Source organism: Callospermophilus lateralis, chromosome 8 (assembly GCF_048772815.1).
Source record: "Callospermophilus lateralis isolate mCalLat2 chromosome 8, mCalLat2.hap1, whole genome shotgun sequence".
Lineage (NCBI taxonomy): Eukaryota > Metazoa > Chordata > Mammalia > Rodentia > Sciuridae > Callospermophilus > Callospermophilus lateralis.
In genome coordinates this window covers 85,785,170-85,798,241 of record NC_135312.1, presented here as the reverse complement: position 1 = coordinate 85,798,241, position 13,072 = coordinate 85,785,170, and the positions used below count along the sequence as shown (strand labels likewise).

The window sequence follows — 13,072 nt, the reverse complement described above, 5'->3', positions numbered from 1 at the left end:
ATTATTTCCTGTTTCCTTTACATCTCCCACTTCCCTCCCCACCTCCTTGCTCTTATAATGACACATAAAGTTAATGAGCACTGGTAATTAAGAGGGCCATTTTAGAACAAGTGAGTTGGGTATTGAATGCCCTTGACCTAAACTTTGCTTGGAAAAAGAATAGCTGAATAATTAGAAAATAGAGCTCCAACTCAGAAGCCCAGAGTGTGTTTTCTGCCAGTTATTTGTGGGAATTTGGCTGGATCCTGTTATTTTGTTCATCTATTAAACAGAACTTATAAAAACTACATATTAGGAATTTGGGGGGTGCCCAAATGAAAGCTACAATATGGTGGCAATCTAACTTTTAATTTTAGAAGAACTAAGCAGAATGAATATTTTTACTAATTAAAAACTCCAATATATTCTCTTTACTCACTTTAAAAATGTTACCGACTTAAATCAATAAAGGTTATGATTTAAGTCTTTTCAATTAAATAGCTTAGAATAATAATGGGAAATTAAAAGTATTTTATTTCTATTTCTTGTATATCCAATGTTAGCCTCACAAAATGTTTAAGTTAAAAAGTATCCTCTTACCAAGAAGTAATTAATTGAAGGAATATTAGAACATGTAGGCACACAAGAAGAAAAACACATCAGCTGCTGTGTCAACCTAGGTTCATCAACTGTGACAAATGTATTCCTCTGGTGGGGGATGTTGGTCATGGGGGAGGTCATGCATGCATTGAGGTGGGGAGGATATGGGAAATCACTGTACTTTCTGCTCTTCCCAAAGGGATCATATATACAAATCCTTTTATATCCATTTTTTTTAATTATTAGTCTGTTTTGAATATCTTTCTGGTTTAACCAAAGTACTTGTAGCAGATGCTATGATGTACTGCCCAGATCCTTCTTCAGAACTAGAAGATTTATTTACCCAGCTGTCTGCTCTTGGCAGACAAACCTCCATCTTCAGCTCCCCTCAGAACTGTTGGGAAAAGGTGCATATTTGCCTTGCCCAAGGGCAAACCCATATCCATCATTTGCTGGCTTCTAAAGAGTGGAAATGCAGGGATGCCAAGGCCATGTCCCTTGCCCTGATTTCAGACAATTCTTCAGGGCTACTCCAGCTTCAGAACTCCCTGTTGTTTCACAGCCCTGCTTCTCCACACTGCCCGGCCCAGTCTAACCCATTACTTTCCTTTCAGAGACTTGGTCTCCAGAATATTCCCTTATCAACCACTTGTAAGCTTCTCTCTCTCTCTCTCTCTCTCTCTCTCTCTCTCTCTCTCTCTCTGAATTTGCTCTTTGAGGAACCCAAGCTCTAATAATTGGAATTGTGAGTGATTTGAAAAAGCAGTTGTTAATATAGAAGCTGCAAATGGATTCACTTGCGCACCGTTTGGTTGCAAGGACCCTCTTTGTAGTGATGGGTGGAGCACAGGCAAACTCCTGGCTGAAGGAAGAAGAGCATTGTTAAGCTTTTGCTGAATGGTGAGGGGGAGTGGAATACTAGTAGAAGAAAACACCCAGCTACTGAGACATATCAGCTGTTTAAAAGTATGGGAGAAATAACACAAGGCCAGAGGAATAGAATAGCTGTTGCTAAACTCAATTGACATTTGCAGGGAGGGAGATAATAAAAGACTGAAAATGATTATTTGACAATTAAATGCTAAGAGTGATAGCCAGAGGGCTTCCTTGATAATGTATAAAGATTTCTTGTCATCTATGGCCAGAGGCCAGTATTTCATCATAAAAATACAGAGCTACAAAAAAGGTTTGATTTTCCACCTAAGCAGACAGACTAGGAAAGGCTGGGACCTTGGTGCACGAGTTATGGACCTCTGTGTTAGTAAACCCCAAAGCCTTGGCTATCAGATTCCTCTGGACCCTTTGAACTAGTAGAAGTGGTGCACTATTCAAAGGGGACATAGTCCTCCTGCTTGAAGTTGCTGCAGAGACCTCTTTCCTGCAAGAAAGCATGTTCCTTCCTTCAGATCCACACCACTTCCTCAACACCAGGACAACTAGGGCTAAGTCACAACATAATCTGGAAAGGAACACGGTGGATCTTATAAGGAAGGAAAAGGACTGGACCCCAAGAGGTATAGGATGTATCTAACTTGTCCCAGCAGAAGATGGGGGGAATACACAAGAAAATGCCTTCTGAGAATGCTGGGTTGTTTGGGGGCTGGATGGACAAATTAAACATAAAATTGGATAACAGCCAAGTTTATTTTTAAAAAAATATTTCTAGTTATAGGTGGACACAATACCTTTATTTTATTTGTTTATTTTTCATGTGGTGCTGAGGATCAAACGCAGTGCCTCACATGTGCTAGGCAAGCACTGTACCACTGAGCCACAACCACAGCCCCCATAGCCAAGTTTATTGATGTGGGAGTATTTTGTGTGATATAGGATTTAACACTCTGAAAAGGACATTGATTGAACAATGGTGCAAATATGCTATTGGGAGCCTCCTAGAATCGTGGTGAAAGATGGCCCACACTGAGTGAGACAAATGGCAGATGGTAGAAGGAGAGATAAAGATTCCGAGAAGTGAGCATGTTACTGTGTATCTACTGCGTAAGGCTGCAAAATCCTCTAGATGACTATATTCCATGGAAAGGTTCAGAAGATTCATTTACCAAAGCAATAAGGAGTGTGTGGGTAGGGGATCACCATGACCACCAAGAAGTTCATCGATGGCTCTCCCCTCTTGGTGAGGGCTCATGGTAGAGAACATTAAACTGACCTTACCAGTAGCAATGGAGATAATAGAATCTCAAAAATTAGAGGTTAAGTGGTAGCAGCTGACCATCAGAAGCCACCTGAATACCATTATTGTGTTGAATAAGGCCAAAGTGCAGTTCTGGGCCTACTCCACAGAAAGTTATGTACTTGGTTAGAAGAACATAGCAATCCTAGGGGAAGAATATATGGGCAGTCAATGGGGGTGCTATTCTACCTATTCTATCAAACAAAATCAAAGGTGAATAATTAGGACACCAAGGGAAATCACCTTAATAAAAAGTCACACTTTCTTGCTTATTGTCAGGCCCAGAAAAATTTTTATATTTTCAGAAATCCCTGATTAAAGGATGAAGGATTTTACAATACCATGACAAGTATACATGGTAATTGTTCCCCAGTCGTTCCCCAAAGAGACCAATGGCCATTTACTTGGGCAGCCATATACTGTTGGAAAGAGGAATACCCAAATACAGTTTTGAAGTTAACATTGACACCTGGAGACCTGAAGTGTCATCATGTGAGCCAAGTAAATAGAATCCTGGCCAAAGTCTGGCTCACAGCTGGTTCACTGGCTTCACAAACCCATCCAGGGGTCAGTTCCCTCTCCCCAAATGTGTAATGTGAATAGACATGCTTTGCTTTTGGCACAATCTCCATATTATCCACTCTCCTTTGGAATAAAAATTGTCATAGTGGAAAGACCCAAGTGGAAGCTCTACAACATGCAACTCACTCCCCACTCACAGCTAAAATAATAAATCAGAATTAATATCACATGCTAAACACCCTTAAAGAGTAAAGAATGCTGAGGTTGTGGACCCCATTTAATTCACAAATCTGGCTCCTAGTAGCTACCATTGCAGCTGCTATGTGACATGTGGTATTTTTGCCACAGCAGACTAATAAGACCTCAGATCCATGATATGTGACCATTGATCTTGCACATATATCCTTTTTCATCTCTATCAGGAGAAAGGATCAAAAACAATTCACATTCATTTGGAACAGATTACAGATTCCAACTATGATCTTGCCCTAGGAATATATTAACTCTAGCATTCTCATATCATATATATGAAGAGTATTAAATGGCTGGACACTCTACTAAAAATCACACGGGTATACTGGCATGATCTAATCAGATCAATGATCAAGAAGTGCCTAATCTGTTGGTGAGAAACCTCCCCTCCAGAGGGTGAGAGATAACAAAGATTCAGAGACATTCACATTACTGAATTTTTTGAGGATCCAGTGGTATGTGCCTGGGGAAATACCTTAATCCCAAATAAAGGATAAGTTTGTTTATCCTGTACCCTCCCACCACACACACACACACACACACACACACACACACACAGAAACATAACGCCTGTTTGGGTTCTGGAAGTAGAATTTATACACTGAAAGTACTGTTCTGATTCATCTATCTAATTCTGTGACACAAAAAGTCACTGGCTTTGAGTAGAAATCAAGAAAAGCATTCTGTATCAGGTCCAACGTGCAATGCAAAAAGCTTTGCTCTTTGGCCAGATGATCCAGCAAATCCTATGGTATTAGTGATGTCATGGTGGAAAAGAACACCATGTGAAGTTTCTAACAGGTCCCATTGGAAGAGTGACATGACAGGTTTCTGGTCTCTGGAGCAGGATTATGTCTTCTGAAGTGGAGTATTGTCTACCTTTTGGAAAAACCATCTCCAGCCTTATGTCCTGAGGGAGATGAAGTTCTTGACCATAGGACACCAAATGATCAGTTTGAGTTGGATCCTTTAGACCACCGAGTTGTAAGTTTGGAGGGACCCAGTACAAACCATCATAAATGCAAGTGGTATACTCAGGATCAAGAATGAGTTATATTGGAGGGCACGTGTAAGCTGTACAAGGTAGCCCGGGTCTCCATGTCACCCACCACTGTTGCACCTGCCCTTTTCCTCAGTTCATATACTATATACCACTACCTGGGGGTACTTTATGGCCATCAGAGGAGGAAAAAGCCCTCTTTGGCTCATGGATGTATCAGCCTGGTAGGGAATATAAGTATAAACTGAAGAAGTATGGCAGCTGTTACTCCATGCAAGGGTGGTAGAAAATTCTCCAAATGGCAGCAATTTGGGTATACCTGGTCACTCACTTTGTGTGGGAAGAGGATTTCTGAGGTTGGAATATACACAGACTCAATGCAATGGCCGAAGCTCAGCCAGCAGGTCAGGGTCCTAGGAGGAGAAAGATTTCTAGAAGAGAAGAGACCAGGGTATGGATCAACATAGGAATGGACATGAAGTGGAAGATAGCCTATAACACATTAATGCCCTGAAGAGAGCATCAACCATGGAAGAGTAACCACTTGGTTCAGTGGCAGATTGACACCACTAGTTGACACAGCCAGCCTGTCATTCCCTGGGTGCTGACACAATGAATGCATGAACAGAGTCTTCATGAGGCAGGAAGGGAGGTTAAAAATGAAAACAGGCAAAAAGGCTTTTGGAGAGAACATTAACTGAGCAAATTTCCTTGGACAAGAGAGTAGCCTTAGAGAGATGTCAGGGAGAATGGCAATGTCTATGGACTTGGACTGAAGTGAATTGAAATTCATGAAATTTTTTTGTGGAGTTGAATTAGGGATAGGATCCCTCAACAATTTCACTAACTAAAAACAGTTTAGTTGTTGCTGAATGTCCAAGATGTCAAACAGATCAATTTCGGGTCCTGGATATGGCACCAGTCACCTGCAGAAAGTTGCCTATGTTGGGCCCCTTTTACCTTAGAAAGGGCAGCAGTCAACTTGACTGGAAGAGATACATAGTGTGAACATATTTGCCTTTCCTGACTTCAAAACCTCAGCCAGCTCCGTGCTCCAAAAACTTACGAAGTGTTGACCCACCTGCCCGAGATCCTACATAGTGTCAGAACAGACCAAGACCCTTCCTTACAGGCTCATGGAGTCCACTGGTTATCCCACATGAAACACCATCCAGGAATTGCCAGCCTTTTGGAACAAAATGGAGCAATGATGGAACAGTAGGTTGAAGGTGCAGCTCAGAGGTTCTTGCAATGGTAAGAGACCATCTTTGAGAATGCAATAGCCACTTCAAATCAACAAAGTGAAAGTGGAGATGTGTTCCAATAGGTGGTATACATGGAACCACAGGTAGAAATAGGAGTGGTCCTACTCACTATCACTCCCAATTACCCACTGGGAAGTCCTCCTGGACTCCCAACTCTGCTAAAGGGATCCTGGTTCCCAATGGGGGGATGCTTCTGCCAAGGGGACACAGTGTTAAGGAGACCTCCCTTGAGCACCCTTGTAAAATGGCTATTACTTCTATACTTGAATCAATCTTCCCTTCCTTTCCTTTTTGCTCTGTCTGATATTTATCACTATTTAAATTCTATTGTTTATTTGTTTACTTGTCTAGTCTTTTTCTCTCTTACACTAGCACGCAAACCGCATGAGAATGGAGACATTGACCTGATCTCCGCTGTGCCATTCGTGCCTAGAACAACACTAGCAACACTGATGTCACTCAATATTTTCAAGCGAATGAACAATTCTACAATGTAGTTTTTGTACATTTACCATGTAAACTTTGGATAGTTTTCATTTGTAAGGATTCATCATCACTAATTTAGCCAGTTACTTTGGGCAGTTCATTTTCCTCACATTCATTCTCCATTGAAAAAATGGCAGGCAAATTCTTCATGTATACCATGTATTATTTCCATAAGATGAATTCCAAGTAGTACAATTTCTCACCCAAAAGGTATGGCTTTGAGTTTTCCAGGCTTTTGATATGTGATGCCTTTGATATGTGATGGTTTTTGATGTGCGATGTTTTTAAAGTATTTATATATTACACATACAGTTCAGATTTAGGTGTCCTCTTGTCAAACAGGCTGCCATAACTCCATGTAAAACCAGTTTTCTGATCCAGTAGCCTTCAACATTTTATATAAGAAACCCAAACATATTTAGAAAATTAAAATAAATTTTTATTACCCATGTTGAAGATTGCATAAGTCTCTAACCCGAATTCTAACTCAACTCCACAATAAAAGACTGTGAATTCCAATTGGACATTTCTATTCTAGTATCATCTCTCTTGGGCAGCTTTCTCGGTGGGGGTAACTTTCTTCCTCCAGTCTTCTCTCCGCAGGGCCACATCCTTACCTATTCACTTTCTCCTTCTTATTCATGCATTTTCTCCCCCAGAATTTAAATTCTTTTCCCTACTTTATCATGTAGAGAACCTGTTCTTTGTCTTATGAACCTTGGACCCCATGCAGAGTTGCAGGATTTTGCTTCTAGCTTGTACTATCTTTCTCACGTTTCCACAATTTATGTTTTTTTTTTTTTCCTACAAAGAAATTCTCAGACCCTAAATGCATAGAAAACATCCTTTCTTATCTTGTCACCATACTTCCTTAGAGCATAAAAGATCAAATTCTGACAGTCTCCTGCTCTCTGCATTTGGGGATCCTGCCTGGAATTGCGCATCATTACTTGTATTTGATGAATGCATTTGGTACGCTGGAGCATCCTCCCAAAGTCTTTCCTTCTTCCCCATCCCATAGTGGTTATATTGTCTCAATTTTTTGTCTCAGGTTCTAAGCTTCAGAGGCTGGGATCTGAATAGGGGTCTTATCTCTACCATTTCCTAACTTTGTGAATTTAAATTTCATACTACAACTCTCTGTGCCATTGTTACATCATCTGTCAGGTGGTCCCTACCACCATGAAGAGTAAACAGGATGGAACACATAAATCAGCACAATGGCCTGAGTAAGTGAGCAACAAATGTTCTATTATTATTCTGTTCTTTCTTTGGGCATTTATACCCCTTGTATATTTTCTTGGGCCCTGTTGTCTTATGTCCCCCTGTCCTCAAGACTCACCTGCCCTCTTATCAACAGGTACTTTCTTCCTCCTGGCTTCTTGCTATCTTTTTTATCCTTAGCTTCTGGAAATATCATCCTTATGTACACATGTTACCTTTTTGTAGAAATTATATTCAATTCTCTTTTGCTACAGAGAGATGACATTCATTCACTCATTCATTCATTGAGTGAATATTATTGGAAGATTTTGTTGACTTTCAGATGTTGGAGTGGGGCTTTGGGAAACAGAAATTAAAGACAGTTCCCACTTTTAAAGAGCTGAGCTCAGAGTCTAATGGGGAAACTGATGAATTAACGAACTGTATTTGGGTGGTACAGTGGGTCTATGAAACAAACAATACAGGGTGAGTTGAGAAAGGCCAATTAGTGAAGACTGAGGTGGCAGGAAAAGGTAAAAATAGCCTTCCAGAGCTATTGACATCGGAGTTGAAGAATAATCCAAAGGATCTGAATATGTTGGGAGAAGGACAGATTCTAGGTGAGGGGCCAACATTTGCCCTTGCTTTGACTCAAATTTTTTAGAGCTATTACTTGACTACAGAACTCAGTGCATGGATTTATAAAAACCTAGCTATAGATGGTCTTTCTGGACTGTGTTCCTTCTCAACTGAAGCCTTTCATTAATAATAAAGAAAAAGAATTACTGTTTAGGTGATCCTTTGTTCCTTTTTTTTAAAATAGAGACCCATTTAATGTTTATTTTTTCCCCCACACCAAATCTAGTTTATAAATTTTTTAACTGATTATATAATTCATGAGGACGATAAAGATGTTGTTTGTATTGATCTGTTAATTAAAATAACCACACAGTTCTGACATCTTTTTTTCTGATATATTTTCTAAATGTTTCATAAAAGCCCTCACTTCCAATGGATTTAATTATTGCAAGTAAATATTCTCCATTTATTTGAATAAATTGATAATCAATTTCCATCATCTAGTCTCTTGGCTTCTTTTTAAATTTTTCCCATATTTTTATTGGTACATTATAATTAAATATAATAGTGGGATTTATTGTCACATATTCATATGTGCACATGATATCAAAATGAATTTTGGTTAATGTTCGCCAGTATTTCCCCTTTTCTTTCCCTCCTCTCCCTCCTGGTCTCTTTCCTCTATTCTACTGATCCTCCTTTCATTTTCATGAGATTCTCCCATCACCAACTCATTTTCCTTTTTCCTTTCTAACTTTCTCATATGATAGAAAAAAATATGACCCTTTACTTTCTGAGTTTGACTCACTTCGCTTAACACAATGTTCTCAAGTTCCCTCCATTTTCCTGCAAATGGCCTAATATTCTTTGTGTGTGTATGTGTGTGTGTGTGTGTGTGTGTATGTGTGTGTGGCTGAATAAAATTCCATTGAGTATACGTACCACATATTTTTTATCCATTCATTCACTGACAGATACCTAGGTCAGTTCCAGAGTTTGCCTTTTGTAAATGGTGCTGCTATGAACATGGGTTCTATCCCAAGTGTTCTGATGAAGTCTACGTTATTCGCTCCACTCTCCACTGCCTGGAATCTTCTTAGCCTCATCTCTGTAGAAGCCTTAATGTCACCAACTTCTTTCTTCAATGTAGCTTCCACATCATCATCTTCTCCCTCACTTCCACATAGTCTGTGATCCCTGCGGATCTGGCTGCTGATCCCCGTCGGTAAACTTTTCAGGTAGTACATGTAGTTGCCACATTCGCTGAGCAGGCTGTAGGCCTCCTCTTCACACTTGTGCTCCTTCATGCTGCAGGTGATGAGGATGCCCTGTAGCTTGGGATCCAGCTGTATTCAATGCTGTTGTTATCAATTGCTGCTAACCAATGTCTCCAAAGCTGTGGTGGCCCCATGGCATTGCAGCCCCTAGCCTGCTTGGCCTGCAGGTACTGACCCTTGATAGAGGTGGGGCAGGACAATATAAGGATATGTGATAGTACACATAACACATATGCGCTTCCTACCCCCGGACTGATTGGGCTGCTTGGCCAGCTCTGCCAAGACACGTGAGAGTTGAGGCAGCCAGAAATGTGTCTGCTATGTACACAGGTATGTACGTGCCACTGTAGTGTGATGACTTTGATTCTACAAGGTTAATGCAAGGAGTCGTATAGCTGGGTCATATGGTGATTCCATTTCTAGTCTTTTGTGTAACTCCATACTGATTTCCATAGTGGTTGTACTAATTTACAAATCTACCAACAGTGTAAAAGTTTTCCTTTTCCCTCACATCGTCTCTGATACTTATTATTTGTATCCCTGGTGGCTGCCATTCTGACTGGAGTGGGTGTCTTCAAAGGGATCCGTCTTCACAGGACCCCAAATTTGTTATAACTGCTTCTGTAAAGCTCTCCTCCTCCTCTCCCCTTCCTCTTTGGTCCTCTCTTATTATTGTTCAACTCACAACAGAAGCTTTATTACTTTCAGTAATAAGCTGGGCCAGAGCATGTAAGGCTGAAGCTGGACCCTGGAGTGAGATGGGCCCTTGACATTGACCCAGGTGAAGGTAACTTGAGGAATTCCAGCAATCAAGGCAAAGCATTGCATTTTAAGATATTCAGTGTTCGGAGGACCCAGTAATAGGCAATGGCAAGCCATCCAGGCAGGTGGGAATTCTGTCTGGAATTTTTCTTGTCTTTGTATTGAAATTATACATTAATTGAGGAAGAATTAAAATATTTTAAAAATCAAGTGTACAACCATGACCATGGCATATGTTTCTATTTAGTCAGTATTCTTCTATGTCTCTTAAAAGAATTTTAATGTTCTTTCATAAATGTCTGGTACATTAATTGTAAAGTTGACTTAAATAAATGTATTATAGTTCTCTTACTACTATTAATGGTACTTTCCTTTCTAGTGGGTTATTGCTGAGATAGAAGAACACTATTGACTTTTATAAGTTGATCCCACATTGGGACAGATCTTCAAAAAATCTCACTGGTTTTAATGTTTGATGATTGTGTAAGATTTTCTATGTCAATGATCATATTGTTAGAAATGAATGATGATTTGATATCTTTTATTTTTTCAATGCTCTTGTTATCAATTGCTGCTAACCAATGATCCCCAAACTTAGCAGCTTAAAAATAGCAGCCATTTATTTTCATAAAGTCTCTGAGGTCAGGAATCCAGGATCTGACTAGTGTCAGAAATGAGGCCAGGCATGGTGGCACATACCTGTAGTCCCAGGGGCTCAGAGGTTAAGGCAGGAAGATCGCAAGTTCAAAGCCAGCCTCAGAAACTTAGCAAGACTCTGTCTCAAAATAAAAAACAAAAGAAAACAAAAAAAGGGCTAGGGATGTGGCTCAGCAGTTTAGTGCCCTGGGTTCAATCCCTGATACCAAAAAAAAAAAAAAAAGACCCAGCATCAACATTATTTCACCTTATTTTACTTGTTAGAAGCAACTCAGTAAGTATAGCTCAGCTCAAACTCAACTTGTTCAGCCCAAACTCAAAGGGACAGAACATCAGGCTTCACTTTTTCAAAGACTTTCACAGACTATGTGGAGATATTTTAAACCACGACATCTTGCAATTCTTTTTTTTTTTTTTTTTTTTTTTTGCTTCTTGTCTTCTATTTTTAAATTTTTGTTGGCAAGGACATCCAAATACAGGTTAAATAGGTTAAATAGTAGCAGGGATAAAGGGAACTTTGCTTTGTTCCAAACCTCAGAGGACTAAAGTTTCTCTCCCTGCTCTCCTGTTGACCTTAGTTTTCTGGTATAAGCCTATATCCCATGATAGAAATTCTCTTCTATTCCTAGCAACTGAGAACTATTATTGTTTTATCATAAGTAGATAAAAACTTCATGAAATTCTTTTGTGTCGGTAGATTTTCTTTTTCTTTTCTCTTTTGATGTAGTCTTTCTGATATTACACCATTGTGACACTGCTAGGATAAGCTACATATAGGTTTGTTTTTTAAAATACATCATTAAATTTACTTAGATCATCACATTTCATTTAGAATATTCACATCTATGTTCATAAGTTAAATAGACCAGGAACCTTTTCTCGCGTGCTTTCCATACTCATTTCAGAATTAATATTTTTTTAGCCTTCTAACACGAGTTGAGCAGCTTTCCCCGTTTTCTGTACTGTTTAACTTGGAAATTTCATAGCATGCCTCTGTTGCAGAGATGGCTTTCTTTTTCTTTCTGTATTTTCACTTACTTATATCTTACTGATATGCTCTTCTGGACCTTGACCTACTGCTTCTTCAGTTTATGATTTCTGCCTTCTCTTTGGGCTCAGTGTTGCTTATATATAGCAGAGAGTAAACATTTATTCTGTTTGGCTCTCATGTGCAATTAAAGGCAATTACTTTATTTTTCATAGCAGAGTCAAATTTCCTCATAAACCTTTCACCGTCAATGATAGAGGTGAGGAAGGACAATGTAAGGATATGTGATAGTACCAACATTTGCAAAATAGAAAAAAAAATAGCTTTGTGATTTCTACTTTAACACAATCTCATTTTGAGTAAATATTCTCCTCTCCCTTTCTGAAATAGCTTCTTGGGCTCAAGGGAAATTTACTTGTATTCATGGTGGTGAGAGGAAGGACAACGGTGTCTGTCTGTGCCTCTGACAGTGGACATGACTGAAGTGGCATCAGAGGGCCAGAAAGCAACCAAAGCATGGAGTTTGAATCCACCTGTTGCTCTGGTATGACAAAGTCCCACAAAGTGCCCAGATGCCCTCTCAAGGAAGCAGACATAGAGACTGGGGTACTTTTGAAAGCAGACAAATGACCATTGAACTTGACTGAATATTTATCCAAAGGGAAATTAACTTACAAGAATGAAAGTTGTGGGCTGGGATTGTGGCTCAGTGGTAGAGCACTCGCCTAGCACGGGTGGGACCCGGGTTCGATTCTCAGCACCACATAAAAATAAAGGCATTGTGTTGTGTCCATCTACAAAAAAGATTCTCTCTCTCTCTCTCTCTCTCTCTCTCTCTCTCTCCCCTTTCAAAAAAAAATGAAAGTTGTGTTTTATTCTGAGAGACACTGAACTTATTTTAATTAAGAGGATTAAGTTTGCTCACTTTGGTAGCACATATACTAAAATTGGAACGAGAGAAGATAAGCAAGGCCACTGTGTAAGGATGACACACAAATTCGTGAAGTGCTCCATACTTTTAGACACAGAGGCAAACCCACCTTAATACAGTTATTTCATCCAAAGTAATCATGAACATACGTTGGAGAAAAGAGAGCCTCTTCAACAAATGGTGCTGGGAAAACTGGAAATCCATAGGTAGCAGAATGAAATTTAACCCCTCTCACCCTGCACAAAACTCAACTCAAAGTGGATCAAGGACCTAGATGTTAGCCAGAGACTCTGAGCCTACTAGAAGAACAAGTAGGCCCAGTTCTCTATCATGTCATCTTGGGAACCAGCTTCCTCAACAAGACTCCTAAGTACAAGAAG

The 13,072-nt window shown here is 39.7% G+C and overlaps 1 non-coding gene across 1 annotated transcript; it reads left to right on the top strand.

Annotated features, from left to right (window-relative positions):
- The first annotated feature begins 12,678 nt into the window (after positions 1–12,678).
- On the top strand, positions 12,679–12,781 carry LOC143406640 (U6 spliceosomal RNA). Its single transcript, XR_013092273.1, has one exon. It is a non-coding gene; the product is annotated as a U6 spliceosomal RNA (small nuclear RNA).
- Positions 12,782–13,072: the final 291 nt, after the last annotated feature.